The following is a 20,658-nucleotide window of genomic DNA, read 5'->3' as shown; positions in this document are numbered from 1 at the left end:
CTATTTGGTCCTAGATGTCTATGTCTCTATTTTTGTGCCACTACCAAGTTGTTTTGATCACTATGGCCTTGTAGGATAGCCTAAAGTCTGATAGGCTAATGCTTACAGATTGTTTTTATTGCCAGGAATGCCTCTGATATATGGGTTTTCTTCTGGTTCCATAGAAAACAAAGAATTTTTTTCCAAGTCTTGAAAGTGTGATGTTGTTATTTTCATGGGGGTGGCATTGAATCTGTAGATTGCTTTGGGAAGTGTAGACATTTTAACAATGTTGATTCTTTCCAGTCAAGAGAATGGTATGTCCTTCCATCTGTTAATATCTTCTGCTATTTCTTTTCTTACAGTTTCATAATTTTCTTTATCGAGGTCCTTCACCTCTTTTGTTATGTATAATCCTAGGTATTTTAATTTTTTTGAAGCTACTGTGAAGGGAATTGTGTCCTTGATTGGCTTAACATCTTGGCTGTTATTGGGGTATACAAAGGCTACTGACTTCTGGACATTGATTTTATATCCTGAGATATTACTGTATTTTTTGATCACTTCCAGGAGTTTTGTAGTTGAGTCTTTGGGGTTCTCTAAGATCACATCATTGGAAAAGAGGGAGAGTTTGACTTCCTCTGAACCCATTTGGATGCCCTTCATTTCCTTCTCTTGACTGATTGTATTGGTTAGAATTTCCAGCACTGTGTTGAATGGTAGTGGTGACAGAGGACAACCTTGTCTGGTTCCAGTTCTAAGTGGAAAAGCTTTCAGTTTTCCTCCATTCAGGAAAATATTAGCTGTGGGTTTTTCATAGAAGCCTTCAATCAGTTTAAGAAATGGGAAACCTATGCCTATATTCTTCAGGGTTTTAATTAAAATAGGATGTTGAATTTAATCAAGTGCTTTTTCTGCATCTATTGAGAGGATCATTTGGTCTTGGTTTTTGCTTCTGATATGGTGAATTATGTTTATGGATTTGAAGATGTTAAACCAGCCTTGCATCCGTGGATGAAACCTACATGATCATGATGTATGGCTTTTTTGATGAGAAGTTGTAATCTATTGGCTAGGATTTTATTGAGAATTTTTGCATTTGCATTCATTAGTAAAATTGCTCTGAAGTTCTCCCTTTTAGTTGAATCTTTTCCTGGTTTTGGTATCAGGGTGATGTTTGCTTCAAAGAACATGTTGTGGAAGATTCTTTCCTCCTTAATTTTTTGGAATAATTTCTGCAGTATAGGTATATAAACTGAATAGCTTCTGTACAGCTAAGGAGACAACAAAAGCAAATAAACAATTTACACAATGCGAAAGGATATTTGTATATTATGAATAAGACAAACACTTGATAACTTGGATCTGTAGAGAATTCAAATTAATCAACATAAAAAGAGTCCATTCAGGAAAATATTACTCCATTCAGGAAAATATAACAATCCCTTATATCACTGGGAAAGAGAAACGAATAGAACCTTCTTTAAAGAAGATAGATGAATGGTTAAAAAGAATATTTTTTAAAAAAACCTCATCATCCCTAATTATCAGAGAAATGCAGATCAAAACCACTCTGAGATATCAAGATATCACTGAACCACAGTGAGAAGAGCCCACAAAGTCTCAAAACTGTAGACGCTGGTGTGGATGTGGAGAGAAGGGAGTGCTTTTACACTTTTGCTGATGGGACTGCAAACTAATACAACCTTTTTGGGAGAAAGTTTGGAGAACCCTCAAAGAGCTCAAACTAGACCTCTTATTTGATCCTGCAATCCCATTACTGGTCATTTACCCAGAAAAAAAAAAATCCTTTTATCATAAGGACATTTGCACTAGACTGTTTATTGCAGCTTAATTTATAATCATTAAAATGTAGAAACAGCCTAAATACTCACCAACCCAGAAACGGATTAATAAGTTGTGGTATATGTATACCATGGAATACTATTCAGCCATTTAAAAAGATGGAAACTTTACATTTTTATGTATTAAACTGGATGGAGGTTAAACACATTCTTCTTCATAAAGCATAACAAGAATAAAGAAGCAAGAATCCTCTGTGCTCAATTCTAATATGAGGACAATTGATGACCTAGTACACAGTGGAGGGTGGGGGAAAAGGGGGGCAGGGTGAGGGATAGAGGGAGAGGGTTGGGGGGTCATGTTGTGTGACACACCTCTTGGGGTTTGGACACAGTTATAAGACGGACTTTACCTAACAAATGCTATCAGTGTAACCTGGTTCTTAGTACCTTTAATGAATCCCCAACAATTAAAAAAAAATGATAGCTTAATTATACATCCTTTGTATTAAACTGAGAATATTTATAAACATACCTAAATCATTCATAGCTATCATAGGTATAGCTTAAATATACCTCCTTTGTATTAAACTGAGAATGTTTATAAACATACCTAAATCATTCTATCATGCACCTTTTAAAATATTCTTATTAAAATTATTTTGGGCAGCATATATAAAATATTTAACACCATTTATAGTTTTTAATTTTGAAGATGCTAATTTAACTCATTTATACACTTGACATACATAAACCACATTAATAATTACTAAAAGATTACATAATTTATATAGCATAAAACAATTTTTAAAAAATAAATTGAAATGCAGAAAAATAAATAAATTGAAATGTGCAGAATTTTAGGTAAATAACACCCAGTGCCCTTTTGCTTCATCAAAATTAGGTAATTAAAACTAAATAATTTTAAAAATGTCTTTTGGGAAATAATGAAACTAACATTTATTGAATTATCATATCATATCAAACCTTTTGCTAAGTAATTTAATAAACCAAATTTGATTCTTTATTAATATTTAGGAAAATTAATTATACTCAAAATGACTTTGCCATAACTGTGCACACAACAGGTCTGAGCTAGACCACTCACTCACCACCGTCTTGGAACCCCTCAAAAATTATTTACCAATGAAATCTTTGGATAAATGTAAGGAAGTAGAGAGGAAGTAGAAGTTAAGAAAAATAAAATAGGTTCTTTCAGAGGTAGGAGCGAAAGTTTTTCAGGAATTGTGAATAATAGGCTCCTTTTTTCTTATAGCCTATTTTCCTTTACAAAGTGCCTCTAAAGTTCCCATTAGAATAAATAATTTTTTTTCAATTTATTTTTCTTTTTCTTTCAGTTTATCACAAGTTTGCTATCACATAGTCACTTTTTAAAAATTATTTTGCTTCATTTACAATTTGAAGAAGAGATACTTTGGAAAGAATCACGTTATATTGTAACTTTGATACTTAGTAGATTTAAATAAAACTACACCTCAAGTGCCTTATTAATTTTTTGAAGTTAGACAATTTTGGACAAGTGATAATCTCAGTTCTAATAATATGAAGTCTGTCTGTGTGAGCATATCCTATCTGTCTCATCAGAAACAGGAGCATCAGCCTATGTGGTTATTCATAAGATAGCTGAAAGAAATGAATGCCTGGGGCTTTCAAAAAAAAAGTAGCAGGTGCTCAAGGGAGTCACCACCTATTTAGGACAGTGGTGGTCAGTAGTCATTTTAAGCCTAAAATAACAATTGCAATCCAATCTTCTTTGCTCACCCACAACCCTTAAGCCATAGTGGAATTATGCATTTATGTAATTTCTGGATGACCACTGTGTTATGTGCATTCAAAATCAGATTATATGAGAGCCCATGTTCTGAGAACCTTAGGGGATGGAAAATAATTGCTCCACTTAGAAGGTGAAATGCAGTCTTCCATTCTTGATGCATCAGGGGAGTACCAACTATCTATAATTTAAAGCCATTATTGAAATCTTCATAGCCTGAGATAATTCCTCTCACATCTTTGAGAGCCTTGACAAAAAGCAGATTATGTCCAAGGACTTTCCCATAGTGACTTAGTTATTCACATAATATGTAGTGCAGGAAATATGTTCCATTGTTACTGAGTACTTACTAACTAAAGTGGCCAATTTTGGTATTTATTATACATGACAACAGCAGAGAAGGACATCAAACTTAATAAAAAGACATAAAACCTAATATGGTAGTGGCAGTCCACCATGCCTCGTAACAGCTTTTGCCTTTCATAAAGAAAACTACCCTAAGCATATTATCACATATAATCAGGTTTCCTAATAATAGTTTATAGGATTTCTTGAAAAGCCTTTTTAGTGGTAACTCATTGAAGCTCTCTCAGAAGCCAACTTCACATTTTTCATCCTAGTACATGTGCTCTGAAAGGGTTTAATCAATTTTATAATGGGAGAAAATCTCCACTCTAAGTAATATTAAGACACAAAATAATTCAGTTAATACATGTAGTACTTTATCAGATCTGCATCCCATATTCTACCAGCTAGGGCTCTAGCAAGAAACAGATGGTACACCCAAAGTAAAACAATTTGAAGAATAACCACAAAGGATATATTACAGATATGTGATGTTTGTAAAACACGAATAGTAGTCGCGTGCAATGATACGGAGGCTCTTATCATCCTTGGGCCAAAAGGGTAAATGCAAGTGTGGAGCTGCTGGGACCTTGAAGAAGAAAGTTACGTACACTGAGCAGCCTGGGGAGACACAGTGGCTTTCAGCCCTGGGACACATTCAGATCCACGCGAGTACTTAGGCAGAATGCTAAAGGCATAATATCCAGACCTCATTCTCTGCTCCTTCTTCAATATGCTGCTTCCTGAACCCAACAGAAGCCAGCAGCATCAGAGGCATTTTGATGCTATCCACAAAGGAAAAGTCTTTTAGGGCAGAGAACCAGATGAAAGCGAGTGGTGAGAGCTTTTGAAAGGGCATATGAAACATGGAGAGTGTTGTAAATTTTAAAAAAGAATTCTTTTTCTTAGACTAAAATAATGAAACATATTACCTATATAAAATTTGGAAAATAAGTTAAATACATCATTGGTTTAAAATATCCTATGCTGTGATTTGCATTTCTCTGATGCTAGGGACAATGAACATATTTCATGTGTTTGTTGGCCATTCATCTGGGTTCTTTGGAGAAGGTTCTGTTCATTTCTCTTGTGCAGTAATTATTGGGTTGTTTGTTCTTTTGTTGCTGATTTGCTTGAGTTCTCTGTAGATTCTGGTTATTAACCCTTTGTCTGGATTGTAACAAGGGAATACCTTCTCCCATCTTGAAGTTTATCTATTTGCTTTGTTTATTGTGTTCTTAGCTATGCAGAAGCTTTTAAGCTTGATCAGTCCCGTTTATTTATTTTTCTTGTTGCTATAAGTGCCAATGGGGTACTTTTCATAAAATCTTTCCCTAAACCTATATTGTTAAGAGTTTTTGCCACACTTTCTTCTAGAGTTTTGTTTTTATAATTTTGTCTCTCACATTTAAATCTTTTAATCAATGGGAGTCAACTTTTGTAAATAGTGAGAGGTACAGGTACATTTTCAGTCTTTTACATGTAGCTAACCAGTTCTCCCAGCACCATTTATTATATAGAGATAACTTTCCTCAGTATAGGCTTTTGTTTGATTTATCAAAGATCAGATGGCAACAAGAGGCTGCTTTCATCTCTAGATTCTCTATGCTGTTCCATAAATCTACATCTCTATTTTTATGCCAATACAATACTGTTTTGATCACTGTGGACTTGTAGTATAACCTGAAGTCTGGTAACATAATGCCTCCAGATTTGGTTTTAGGTTTGCATTGGCTATTTGAGATTCTTTCTGGTTCCATAAGAAATAAATAAGTACTTTTTCAAGTTCTTCAAAATATGAGAGTAGTGTTTTAACAGGGATTGCATTTAATCTGTAGATTTCTTTGGGTAGTATAGACATTTTAACAATGTTGATTCTTCCGAGACATGAGTGTGGTGTGTTGTTCGATTTGCTAACATCTTCTGCTATTTCTTCTCTCAGGGTTTCATAGTTCTCTCTGTATAGATACTTTGCAGTCTTTGTTAGGTATACTCCAGGGTGTTTTGTTTTCTTTGAAGCTAATGTGAAGGGAATTGTGTCTTTGGTTTGATTCTTAACTTGACTGCTGTTGGCATACATGAATGCTCCTAATTTGTGGGCATTGTTTTTATAACCCAAGAGGTTACTATATTTCTTGATCATTTCTAGGAGTATCATGGTTGAATCCCTGGGACCTTCTAAGTATGAGATCATTTCATCAGCAAAGAGTGAAAATTTGACATCCTCTGTCTCCATTTGGATACCCTTGCCTGAATGCATTGGCTAGGACTTTCAGCGCCATGTTGAATAGTAGTGGTGATAGTGGACATCCTTGTCTGGTTCCAGCTCCAAATGGAAATGCTTTCAGTTTTACTCCATTCAGTATGATGATACTGTGGGTTTGTCTATCAGTTTAAGAAACGTGCCATCGATGCCTATTTTCTTACATGTTCTTATTAGAAAAGAATGTTGAATTTTGTAAAAAGCTTTTTCTGCTTCTATTGAGAGAATCAAATGGTCTTTATTTCTATTTATGTGGTGAATTACACTGAGATATCAACTAACCCCAGTAAGGATATCCCACATCACGGAGTCCCAAAGCTGCAGATGCTGACAGGTACAGAGAGAAAGAATACACATATACTGTTGGTGGGACTACAAACTAATGCAAACTTTGTGGAAAGAAGCATGAAGAATCCTCAAAGAGCTAAAAGTACACCTTCCACTTGATCCTGTAACCCCATTACTAGGTATCTACCCAGAAGAAAAAAAATGATTGTACCAAAATTTGCACTGCAGTGTTTATAGCAGTTCAGTTCACGATCACAAAGACAGAGAAAAAACCCAAGTGCCCATTTACTAATGAATGGATTAATAAACTGTAGTACATGTATATCATGGAATACTGTTCATCCATAAAAAGATAGCTGATTTACATCTTTTGTAGTTACCTGGACAAAGTTAAAGAACATTCTCTCAGTAAAGTATCTGAACAATAGAAAAATAAGCATCCTATATACTCAATACGAATAGTTTTCTCCTCTGACTGTTCTAACTCCAAATCAAACAGTTGTCTCCGCTGCAAGTCAGTTCCCCTACAAGACCCGCAATGACATCCCCATTACACCTCTCTTCCAAATTGGTGCAGAAAGTTCTTTATTGTGCTCACTCCCATTGAATGCTGCATTTTCTTCTTGCATTACTCATCACATTTTTACTAAAATGGATTATTTAGTTGCTTCCAAAATTAATTGTCATTAATTGTCATTTTATTGTATTTACCTTCTACTAGATTGTGGTCACCATATGAGACTTTGTCAATCTTTCCTTAATATTAAGTCTCTTGCCTAGGACAATGAACACATATGGGTAGGTGTTTTATTAAATAGATGAAGGCTTAGATATTGGTATCTATCGTGAATTGAGTAAAATGTGATTAATAAACTATTTTACTAAAAACTGTTTACGTATCCTGATACCCTTTTCTCTATTATAAAAAAAAACTAAAGACTTAAAATTGATTCACAAATATCATCTTTACATATGACATCAATCTGATATGATGAATGGAAATATATATCTAGGATTTAGCTGAAAATGTATGTAAAAATGCTACAAACTGACCTAAGAACATATCTAATTTTACTTATAATTAAAAATGAATTTAGTATAGAGTTATATTCTTTTTTTATTAACAGTATATTGCTTGCATTTAATTCAAACATTATCATCTTTTTATATCAGGTTTTATTTGAGTGAGATAGTCTTACTATTTATCACATCATACGCAAAGAAAGAAGTTACCCACCTGGCAGTTTTTTGAGAAACTATAATTACTAATGATGATTTTTCCTTTTGTTAAAAATTGTTTTCTCTATGAAGAATTTTCTGAGAGTAATTCAGTTTTATAAGGGAAGATTCAAGCATATATTACCTACATTACTTCTTTTTCTTTCATAGATAAGAGAAATTGGGGGAGGTGTTTCTACAGGTAAAATCATCCATGTCAAATTCTGTCTTGCAGCGCCTAGATCGGCATTGATTTGAAAGAGATTAATCAATGTACATAGAGTGAATTCTAAGAATGCGATGAAAATTAGACAGCTTTTCATAGGAATTGTTCAAAAAGATTAGCCTTTCAGAGTATTTGCTTGTGTGCTGAGAAGTGAAAATGGTTCATAATTTAATTTTTTGCATATCTGTAGGGTATTTCCTACAACGAGCATTTGATCCTCACTGTGAGCTAATGATTCTGCCTTCAAGGCCCCCAAGAACCAGACTGGTGAACGAGTTCAGTAAACCTGCAAATATTTACTGGCAGAATGAAGATGCGGACATCCCCAGGCACAGACAAGATAGGTTCTCTAAGTTTGTTGTTAAGTTGAATTTGCACATAAGTTTGAACAAGTACATTTACATATTACCTGGTATAGCCCCCATTCGTAAGTGTGAATTGCACATCAATCTGATATGTGTGACTTGGGAACTTACTGTAATACCCTCCATTAATAAGTGTGAGCTGTAGACTTCTATGTAAGTTGAATGTTTGCAAATCAGGGAGTGCCTGTGTTTACTTTTGACATTAGGTAAATAAGAAAAAATATACAAAGAAGAACACAGGATGCTATAATAATGTCAGTATTATGAAATTGCAGGCCCCAAACTAACTCTACTATTTACTTTGTTATTTTTAGTTGTATTTTACCTTTTGTTTTTTTTCAGAATTCTTTCTTTTTTTTTTTATTAAATCATAGCTGTGTACATTAGTATGATCATGTTGGTCTTTAGCAATTCACTATTAAAAATTGTCGGAAAAATAATTGCCTTATATAAATCTATTTTATATGTCATTAATATATTTTTTTATAAGCAATATGGTCTTTTACATTGAAAACCCAGGAAAAACCAACAAACTGTTGAAATAATGTACTAATAAAGTGAACAAAAACACAATCAGCATTTACAAAAGAAAGTAAAAAGTTTTCCTTTATACCATCAACAATCAGTTAGAAAAGTAACAGAAAGTATGGTGACTGTTGCAATAGTCAACAATAAGCTTATTAAATATTTTCTGTTTAGCAATTACAAAGAAATTCACTCATGTCCTGGACAACATTTAGAAATTTATTAATGTACAATAAAAGGTCTGAAAATATAAAGAAGCATGATCATGAATAAAAAAACATTACTTTTAATTCTCCTTAAAATTATTTTTAAATTCAATGGAATTCCAAACAAAATCCTATTGTTAGTTTATATATATATATATATAAACTATATATATATATATATATATATATAGAGAGAGAGAGAGAGAGAGAGAGAGAGATACATAGATATAGCTGGATATTTCTATGTTCTTGCCAGTTTTCTCCTGTTTCTCTACATTCACACACACACACAATCAATTATTGTTTGGTCCAGCCATTTTGTAAAATAATGTAGAACAAATAATACAATTAACTGTTTATAGTCTAACAATTCTGGTCTGAAAATATAGGCCAGACAATTGTTCACCCCAGTCCCCCAAAAGATATGCATCAGATTGTTCCAAGGTAAACACCATTTGTGGAAACAAGGAATTAGAGGTAGCCTGCGTGTCACTAAGAAGAATGACATTTAATGTTTCGTGAAGCTACAATTGCACTAATATACAGGGGTCAAAAGCAAAGCACTGTATGAATAAGGGTGACTAGGGAAATATTTAAAAAGTATGTTTCATCAAATCCTGAGAAAGGATGCTGGTAGCACCATGTCAGCTACAGACAGGAGTGTCAGAGACACAAAATGCCATTTGCTCTGGAATATATAAAGATGAAAATAAAATGATTGGAAGATTAATTGGAAGGCAAACATTGAAATCATTAATGCTGCTGCCTGTTGAGGAAAGTTGATCGACTGGGATGGAGAAATGAAGGGACATACACAGAGTCACAGAGAAACCAACAACAAGTGCAAGGTGTGGCTGGAGGAAGGCGATCAGTTTGGCTCCTGCACTTGGAATCTTAAGGAAATGAATAATAAATTCAAAACCTATTTTAAAAATTTGGACTATATACTGAAGAGCTTTTTCATTTTTATTATTTAATACATATTTTTAGTAGAAGATGGAGTTGATGACCTCCTTTGGGGAAAATTAAATGCAAAGATTTATTACAATCAAATAAAAATAAAAATATTATGCCAAGTTAAACATGAATTCTTCCATGTAACCATATTCCTTCTGCTATCATTGATTGTAGAAAATACCCATAACAAAAATATATTAAATGTCTCTTTTTAAAATAAACTCTAATATTAATTACAATCATTATTAAAAATTAACAGTTTTTATTTATGGAAAGGTTATTGGAATTCACTAAATTATAAAGCTTCAAAATATCTAGAGCAAAAGTGTACATACAAATTCTAGAGAGATTTTCAGTGGTAGATTTTAACATACATCTCACCATGATTAATAGTTGAAACAGTTAAAATTTACATTTCAAAAACATTTAAAACATAAAATTAAAAAGCTTGATTAATTCTAGACTGTATTTCTACAAATACTTAGCAAAACTGATTCAAAAAAGAATAATAACAGGGTACCTGGAAATAAGCACAATAAACCTTTATGAATATAAAAGTACGTATTAATTTATTAAAAACATTATGTATAATGTCCTCCTAGATAAAAAGATTTTGTAACATGAAGATGTCATTTTCTCCAAATGGACGGATTAATTTAATGTAATTCCAGTGGGACTGTTTGATGACTAATAGTCATGTAAGTACTCCTTAAAAGAAAGAATAGGTGAGAAAACCAATTAAGGCCGTGTTACCCTAGCCGGGGGATGAATAGAGGTGTCAGAAACAGTTCACATTTGACATAAGACAGTTGGTATTGAAGATCACTTGGGAGTGAATGGACCAGTAGGAAAATGATGCCAGAACAATCGTATATCCATTAAAAAATAAATGAAATGGGTTTTCAACCTCACGGCGTGTAGCAGAATGACTTCGTCATAGATTAAAAGCTTAATGGTACGTTTATGTTAAAACAGAAAATGGGAGGAAGCAGATGTACCACCCTTCACGGCAGCAGAATAGCAGTGATTCACCTGTGCGAGTGTTGAACTCAGTAATGAGAAAATGGTGAGGGGCATAGTGCACACTTAGTTGGGCAAAATTTAAGACGTCTGGTAATTTTGAATGCTGAATCACTGGGGACTTTTATGCCCTGCTCACGGCAGTATAACTTGACAGCGAACTGAAACAATTTGGCCCCATCTTGAAAATGTGGCTCTTCCTGCTCTCTATAGTAATTTCATCACAATATGTGTTAAAATAGATCCTGGAAAATGCATTCAGACACCTGTACATGGCTAGGTGCCATGACTCACATCTGAACATCAGCACTTTGGGAATCTGAGAAGGGAGGATTGCATGAGGCCAAGAATTTGAATCCAGCCTGGGCAACACAGTGAGACAACCTCTCTACGAAATCAGGTATGGTGGTGTGAGCCTGGAGGCCCAGGTACTGGGAAGGCTGCCGTGGAGAGATCGCTGCAGCAGAGGAGACTGAGGCTACAGTGCTGTATGTTTGAGCCCCTGCACTCCAGTCTGAGTAGCAGAGCAAGGCCCCATCACTAAAAACAAATAAATAAACAAATTATGCAATAACGTCCATAGTAGCAAAATCTGAAACTAGCCTGAAGTTCATTCCACAGGCGACGGATAAATAACAGTGTGTCTTTTCAATGAATAAAATATTACAGAAGGGTGAAAGTAGGTTGTATATGCCTACGTTAAAAGTACGTAGGAAGAAGGAAATGGAGGTAACAGAATCAGGAAAAAAGAAAATGAAAAAGACAAATTAAAATAGTTGGCTCATGAAAGGCAGAGGGGCAGATGAATGGGGAATGCACATGTGAAGTTGATGTTTTGATGGTTTTCTGTTCCTCACCCTGAATACTATGCCTTTATTTTGTTATGGACTTTATAGCTTATACATACATTCTCCTCATTTCTTTCCTAAAAACTGATATCTCATGCGATGTAAACAATTTAAAAATCACACAAAACGTCATTGCCCTTCCTATTTCCAGCCCATAAACAGTACCAGCACGTAGTGGATTATTTGTACCTTTTAAATAAACCAAAGGAAGACCTATTAAAAGCACGTTTGAATATTTATAGTGGAAGGAGAAAGACTACACAAAACTTATAAAAAGAAAGAAGTGAAATCGTGTGGAAAAATAAAGGGTTTTGATGGAGAACCAGGCCTGAGTTAGGCCACGAAAGAAGCATGTGACTGAGAGGCAGTTCTCAAACCACCGAGTCCACTCAACCCCACATCATTACACTTACAGGTAAGCAGAGGTGTGCAGCTCTTTGTATTTATAATCTTAATATCACCCTGGAAGGCCCAGGAGACTAAGGCCAAATAGAACCATCATGAAAACCTAATAGGCAGAATTTATTGGTAAAACATGTCACAGGATATTCAATTCATAATACAACCTTTTCAGACAAAGGCTGTATGTACTTATATACACTTACAAGTATATAAGATGCTTATACTTATAAGATGCCTTATAAATTATCAAATACCCTTTTAGGTTACTAAAGATAAAGTGTTAAACTTGCTTTTAGGTGGAGTGATGTTCTCGGTACCCAGATATCAATTTCCCCATTTTTTTTTTTTTGAGATTTGGTTTACTTTTTTTTTTTTTTTAATAAACTTTTTTTTTATTATTGTTGGGGGTTCATTGGGGGTACAATAAGCCAGGTTACACTGATTGCAATTGTTAGGTAAAGTCCCTCTTGCAATCATGTCTTGCCCCCATAAAGTGTGACACACACCAAGGCCCCACCCCCCCTCCCTCCTTCCCTCTTTCTGTTCCCCCCCATAAACATAATTGTCATTAATTGTCCTCATATCAAAATTGAGTACATAGGATTCATGCTTCTCAATTCTTGTGATGCTTTACTAAGAATAATGTCTTCCACGTCCATCCAGGTTAATACGAAGGATGTAAAGTCTCCATTTTTTTTAATGGCTGAATAGTATTCCATGGTATACATATACCACAGCTTGTTAATCCATTCCTGGGTTGGTGGGCATTTACGCTGTTTCCCTATTTTGGTGATTGTAAATTGAGCTGCAATAAACAGTCTAGTACAAGTGTCCTTATGATAAAAGGATTTTTTTCCTTCTGGGTAGATGCCCAGTAATGGGATTGCAGGATCAAATGGGAGGTCTAGCTTGAGTGCTTTGAGGTTTCTACATATTTCCTTCCAGAAAGGTTGTACTAGTTTGCAGTCCCACCAGCAGTGTAAAAGTGTTCCCTTCTCTCCACATCCATGCCAGCATCTGTAGTTTTGAGATTTTGTGATGTGGGCCATTCTCGCTGGGGTTGGATGATATCTCAGGGTTGTTTTGATTTGCATTTCTCTAATATATAGAGATGATGAACATTTTTTCATGTGTTTGTTAGCCATTCATCTGTCGTCTTTAGAGAAAGTTCTATTCATGTCTCTTGCCCATTGATATATGGGACTCTTGGCTTTTTTCATGTGGATTAATTTGAGTTCTCTATAGATCCTAGTTATCAAGCTTTTGTCTGATTGAAAATATGCAAATATCCTTTCCCATTGTGTAGGTTGTCTCTTTGCTTTGGTTATTGTCTCCTTAGCTGTACAGAAGCTTTTCAGTTTAATTAAGTCCCATTTGTTTATTTGTGTTGTTGTTACAATTGCCATGGCAGTCTTCTTCATCAAGTCTTTCCCCAGGTCAATATCTTCCAGTGTTTTTCCTATGCTTTCTTGGAGGATTTTTATTGTTTCATGCCTTCAATTTAAGTCCTTTATCCATCTTGAATCAATTTTTGTGAGTGGGGAAAGGTTTGGGTCCAGTTTCAGTCTTTTACATGTAGACATCCAGTTCTCCCAACACCATTTATTGAATAGGGAGTCTTTCCCCCAAGGTATGTTCTTGTTCGGTTTATCAAAGATTAGGTGGTTGTAAGATGTTAGTTTCATTTCTTGGTTTTCCATTCGATTCCAAGTGTCTATGTCTCTGTTTTTGTGCCAGTACCATGCTGTCTTGAGCACTATGGCTTTGTAGTACAGACTAAAATCTGGTATGCTGATGCCCCCCTCAGCTTTATTTTTGTTACAGAGAAATGCCTTAGCTATACGGGGTTATTTCCGGTTCCATACAAAACGCAGAATCATTTTTTCCAAATCTTGAAAGTACGATGTTGGTATTTTGATAGGAATGGCATTGAATAGGTAGATTGCTTTGGGAAGTATAGACATTTTAACAATGTTAATTCTTCCCATCCATGAGCATGGTATGTTCTTCCATTTGTTAATATCCTCTGCTATTTCCTCTCTGAGGATTTCATAGTTTTCTTTATAGAGGTCCTTCACCTCCTTCGTTAGGTATATTCCTAGGTATTTCATTTTCTTTGAAACTATGGTGAAGGGAGTTGTGTCCTTAATTAGCTTCTCATCTTGACTGTTATTGGTGTACACAAAGGCTACTGACTTGTGGACATTGATTTTATATCCTGAAACATTACTGTATTTTTTGATGACTTCTAGGAGTCTTATGGTTGAGTCTTTGGGGTTCTCTAAGTATAAGATCATGTCGTCAGCAAAGAGGGAGAGTTTGACCTCCTCTGCTCCCATTTGGATTCCCTTTATTTCCTTGTCTTGCCTAATTGTATTGGCTAGAACTTCCAGCACTACGGTGAATAGTAAAGGTGACAGAGGACAACCTTGTCTGGTTCCAGTTCTAAGAGGAAAAGCTTTCAGTTTTACTCCATTCAGTAAAATATTGGCTGTGGGTTTGTCATAGATAGCTTCAATCAGTTTTAGAAATGTGCCACCTATGCCTATACTCTTCAGTGTTCTAATTAGAAAAGGATGCTGGATTTTATCAAATGCTTTTTCTGCATCTATTGAGAGGATCATGTGATCTTTATTTTTGCCTCTGTTAATATGGTGGATAACGTTTATGGACTTGCGTATGGTAAACCAGCCTTGCATCCCTGGGATGCAGCCTACTTGATCACGATGAATGACTTTTTTGATGATAAGCTGTAATCTATTGGCTAGGATTTTGTTGAGAATTTTTGCATCTATATTCATGAGTGAGATTTGTCTGAAATTCTCCTTTTTGTTTGGGTCTTTTCCTGGTTTTGGTATCAGGGTGATGTTTGCTTCATAGAATGTGTTGGGGAAGATTCCTTCTTCCTCAATTTTTTGGAATAATTTCTGCAATACAGGAATAAGCTCTTCCTTGAAGGTTTGATAGAATTCTGGAGTGAAGCCATCTGGACCAGGGCATTTTTTGGTTGGAAGCTTTTTTATTGATTCTTTGATCTCAGTGCTTGAAATTAGTCTGTTCAGGGGCTCTATTTCTTCCTGGCTGTGTCTAGGGAGAGGGTGTGATTCAAAATATTGATCCATTTCCTTCACATTGTCAAATTTCTGGGCATAGAGTTTCTGGTAGTATTCAGAGATGATCTCTTGTATCTCTGTGGGATCAATTGTTATTTCCCCTTTACCATTTCTGATTGAGGTTACTAGAGATTTTACTTTTCTATTCCTCGTTAGTCTGGCCAATGGTTTATCTATTTTATTTATTTTTTCAAAAAACCAACTCCTTGTTTCATTAATTTTCTGAATGATTCTTTTGTTTTCAATTTCATTGATCTCTGATTTGATTTTGGATATTTCTTTTCTTCTACTGAGTTTAGGCTTAGATTGTTCTTCTTTTTTTCCAATTCCATAAGATCTCTTGTGAGATTGTTGATGTGCTCTCTTTCTGTTTTTCGAATGTAGGCATCTAAAGCAATGAATTTTCCTCTCAAAACTGCTTTTGCAGTATCCCACAGGTTTTGGTAGCTTGTGTCTTCATTCTTGTTATGCTCAAGGAAGTTAATGATTTCCTGTTTTATTTCTTCCTGCACCCATCTGTTATTCAACAGAAGATTGTTTAATTTCCATGCCTTTGGGTGGGGTCGAGCATTTTTGTTAGAGTTGAGTTCCACCTTTAGTGTCTTATGGTCTGAGAAGATACAAGGTAAAATTTCAATTCTTTTGATTCTATTGATATTTGTATTGTCTCCCAGGATATGATCAATTTTGGAGAATGTTCCGTGGGGTGATGAGAAGAATGTATACTCTTTATCTTTGGGATGGAGTGTTCTATATGCATCTATCAAGCACAGTTGTTCTAGGGTCTCATTTAAATCTCTTATATCCTTGTTTAATTTCTGTTTAGAGGATCTGTCCAGCTCTGTAAGAGGAGTGTTAAGGTGCCCTGTTATTATGGTATTATCAGATATTATATTGCTCAGACTGAGTAAGGTCTGTTTCAAGAATCTGGGAGCATTTAAATTGGGTGCATAAATATTTAGAATTGAAATGTCTTCTTGTTGTATTTTTCCCTTGACCAATATAAAGTGACCATCTTTGTCTTTTTTGACTTTAGTTGCTTTAAATCCACATGTATCTGAAAATAAGATTGCAACTCCTCTTTTCTTCTGAATTCCATTTGCCTGAAAAATTGTCTTCCAACCCTTGACTTGGAGTTTTAATTTGTCTTTTGTAACTAGGTGTGTTTCTTGCACACAGCAAATGGATGGCTTGTGTTTTTTAATCCAGTCAACCAATCTATGTCTCTTCAGTGGGGAATTCAAGCCATTAACATTTATTGAGATAATTGATAAGTGTGGTAGTATTCTGTTCGTCTTATTTGGTGAGAGTCCATTGCTTAGTTTTATCTTTTGCATCAGTGTGGAGGTTAGGTTCTTTCCTTTAATTTCTGAGTTCTTACTTTGCTGCTGATCCATTGTGGTGGTCAGTGTGCAGAACAGGTTGAAGTATTTCCTGTAGAGCTGGTCTTGTTGTGGCAAATTTCCTCAATGTTTGTATATCCGTAAATGATTTGATTTCTCCATCAATTTTGAAGCTTAGCTTAGCAGGGTACAGAATTCTGGGCTAAAAATTGTTCTGTTTAAGTAGATTAAAGGTAGATGACCATTGTCTTCTTGCTTGGAAAGTTTCATTAGAGAAGTCTGCGGTCACTCTGATGGATTTTCCCCTGTAGGTCAACTGGCGCTTACTCCTGGCACTTGCAGAATCTTTTCTTTTGTCTTGACTTTGGACAGGTTCATCACAATGTGTCTTGGAGAAGCTCGGTTAGAGTTGAGGCGACCTGAGGTCCGACATCCCTCTGAGAGCAGTATGTCAGAATCTTTGGTGATATTTGGGAAATTTTCTTTTATAATATTCTCTAGTATGGCTTCCATTCCTCTGGGGCATTCTTCTTCCCCTTCTGGAATTCCTATAACTCGTATGTTGGAACGCTTTATAAAGTCCCATAATTCTGACAGTGAACGTTCTGCTTTCTCTCTCTTCTTTTCTGCCTCTTTTACTATCTGAGTTATCTCAAGAACTTTGTCTTCTACCTCTGAAATTCTTTCTTCTGCATGGTCTAACCTGTTGCTGATACTTTCCATTGCATCTTTAAGTTCCCTGATTGACTGTTTCATTTCCTTCAGCTCTGCTATATCCTTTTTATATTCTTCATATTGTTCATCTCTTATTTGATTCTGTTTTTGGATTTCCTTTTGGTTATTTTCCACTTTATTAGCAGTTTCCTTCATTGTTTCCATCATTTCTTTCATTGTTTTCAACATGTGTATTCTAAATTCCCTTTCTGTCATTCCTAACATTTCTGTATAGTTGGAATCCTCTGCAGTAGCTACCTCATGGTCCCTTGGCGGGGTTGTTCTGGACTGGTTCTTCATGTTGCCTGGAGTTTTCTGCTGATTCTTCCTCATGAGTGATTTCTTTTATCTGTTTCCTTGCCCTAATTTTCCTTTCACTTCCTCTTGCTCTTTAAGTTCTCGTGCCTGTGGACTAAGGGTTACAGGACCAGAAGGGTGAGAACGTTGAAGAGCAAAAAAGGGATGAAAGAAAGGAGGACCGATTGATAAGAAAAACAAAGAAAAATAGAGAAAGGAGAGGGGGTGGGTAAAAGGAATATTGACAAAAAGAAGAGAGGCACTGAAAGAGGGAGACAGAGCAATATAGGTATACAGTAGGGTACTTTGATACAACCTTAAAAAAAACAAAAACCACGTTCTGGGGGTGCCCAGTTGGGTGGTTCCCTTGAGGTCAGCAGCTCTTTGCTAACCTGATCAGACACAGTACCCCACCTCCACCAAGTAGAGAGGAAACACAAAAATGCTATAAATCAAACCAAAACAAGCAAACAGAAAACTTTACGGGATAAAATCGGGTGGAAAACCAAATAATAGAGGTAGAAACACTAACAAAAATGAAGTTCTAATTATTAAAATAGGCAGCAATGGGAAATTATAATTAAACTAAAAAAATTGAGAAAGAAAAAGGATCTGTATGGAAAAGGTTGAACTTAAAAAACAAAACAACAATCTACAACATCAAAATAAACAAAAAAAAACAACCAAACCAAAAAAAAAAAAAAAAAACACAACCAAAAACAAAGCATTATGTATATGTTATTGAATATTGTCTGGTCAACATGTGGTCTTCTGGGGTATGAGATGTTAATCACAGTTCTGATACCACTGGAGGCTGCTAGTTTCTCAAACCCCAGCAGGTAGACAGCCTAAATCTCTCTTCAGCCCACTTAAAAGGCTCTTTGAACTTGTTCACTTGCTGAGCAGAAACTTTCCCAGGGAAGTGCTTGTCGCTGGAATCACTGCTGAAGTGGCTATCCACTTACCCTGTGTGCCAAAACTGGTCTCCCTCTGTCCCCGAGGGTTAGGGCTGCAAGGCGGCTCAGATCCCGCCCTTAGGCTACTTGGTCGCTGGTTACCAGCTCCCACCCAATTCTAGGTATGCGACCCTGAGGGCGGAGCTTGCCGGGGCAGATCACTCACAATGGCTGCCTGTGACCCAGAGCCAAACACTATTAGCTCCGTCTGGCTCAGCGGCTCAGACTGGGGCCCTACACAAAGGCCAAAAATCTCTGCACTTCCGCTCAGGCTCTCCCCAAGGCAGTTCAGCTGAGTGCCAAGTCCAAAGACACCAAAACAGTTCACCAGTAAGGCCTTTCTGGTTTGCAGTCTCACTGCTACTGAAGTTACAGTTGCGGGTGGGTTTAGACGGATTGAACACACACGACCACTTGCCGGTTTTCCACTGTTTTAGTCCTCCTCTTGGGGTCCAGAAGTCTCTCGCTGACTCTCTATATCCTCTCAGGGTGATGATAGGCAGATCCCAGCAGCCAGAGATGCCTGGAGTCCTATCTCCCCAGACTCATGGTGCCCCGATGCAAGGAAGCTGTTACTCGGCTGCCATCTTGCTCCGCCCCCTTGTGAAAAACCGTGTCCGCAGCTGCCCCCGCCTCCTGTGCAGTATGTGAAATGGTGGTACACGAAGCTAGCACGAGCACCGTGGCTCCAGCCAGTTGCGCGTCGCAGCCCAAACGGGCCAATTACCCCATTTTTATTTTAGGTCAATAAAAGGAAGTTAAAATTAATTGCTATGTTTGCGTCACTGCTACAATTTGTGAAAAGCTTATAAATAAATAATGTTCAATTGATAATTCAGAGAAAAAGCTTTTATCAAATGGATGCATTTCTCTTGCTTGGTTTAGAAAATATTCTTTTGCAGGATACTCTTGGTCAGGTCACACAGAGACCTAAAGCGCAGTGTGAAAATACACTATATGCTTCTCACACAAACCACGTCATGTGGCGAGAGGAGTTCCCGCCACCAGCCAGCATACCTTTACCCCACCGCTGACTGGCTAGGAGTCCTTCTCCAGACCAGGCTTCTTGTGTTTATTCCCCTGCTCTTGGAGATGTAGCAATATGAACTGGTGTCAGTTACTCAAGTCTTCTGTGCCTTAGTCTCCTCATCTGAAAATGGAAAATGAAGCATAGTTACTGTGAGAATCAATGCCCAACACATGGTGGAAACTTTAAAAAATAGCAGTTCCATAAATGCTTTCATGATGTCACAAACAACGAAGGATAGTTTGCCAAATAGCATACGATACTATCTCAGAACCTTTGTCGATAGTCCCTATATAGTGGATGCTATTAGCATTGATGGCAAAGACAAAACAGCTCTGAGCAGTGGCTGGTGGGGCAGGTGCGGGGTCTGAGGTCAGATACACAGCAGGAGTGTTGCAGGGTCTGTGGTCGGGTACACAGCAGGAGTGTTGCAGGGTCTGAGGTCAGGTACACAGCAGGAGTGTTGCAGGGTCTGAGGTCAGGTACACGGCAGGAGTGTTGCAGGGTCTGTGGTCAGATACACGGCAGGAGTGTTGCAGGGTCTGAGGTCGGGTACACGGCCGGAGTGTTGCAGGGTCTGTGGTCGGGTACACGGCAGGAGTGTGGCAGGGTCTGGGGTCGGGTACACGGCAGGAGTGTGGCAGGGTCTGGGGTCGGGTACACGGCAGGAGTGTGGCAGGGTCTGGGGTCGGGTACACGGCAGGAGTGTCGCAGGGTCTGGAGTCGGGTACGCGGCAGGAGTGTCGCAGGGTCTGGGGTCAGGTACGCGGCAGGAGTGTCGCAGGGTCTCGGGTCAGGTACGCGGCAGGAATGTCGCAGGGTCTGGGGTCGGGTACGCGGCAGGAGTGTCGCAGGGTCTGGGGTCGGGTACGCGGCAGGAGTGTCGCAGGGTCTGGGGTCGGGTACGCGGCAGGAGTGTCGCAGGGTCTGGGGTCGGGTACGCGGCAGGAATGTCACAGGGTCTGTGGTTGG

This window comes from Nycticebus coucang, chromosome 9, assembly GCF_027406575.1.
Source record: "Nycticebus coucang isolate mNycCou1 chromosome 9, mNycCou1.pri, whole genome shotgun sequence".
NCBI lineage: Eukaryota > Metazoa > Chordata > Mammalia > Primates > Lorisidae > Nycticebus > Nycticebus coucang.
The sequence above is the reverse complement of the archived record's forward strand: the minus strand, read 5'-3'. Positions refer to the sequence as shown.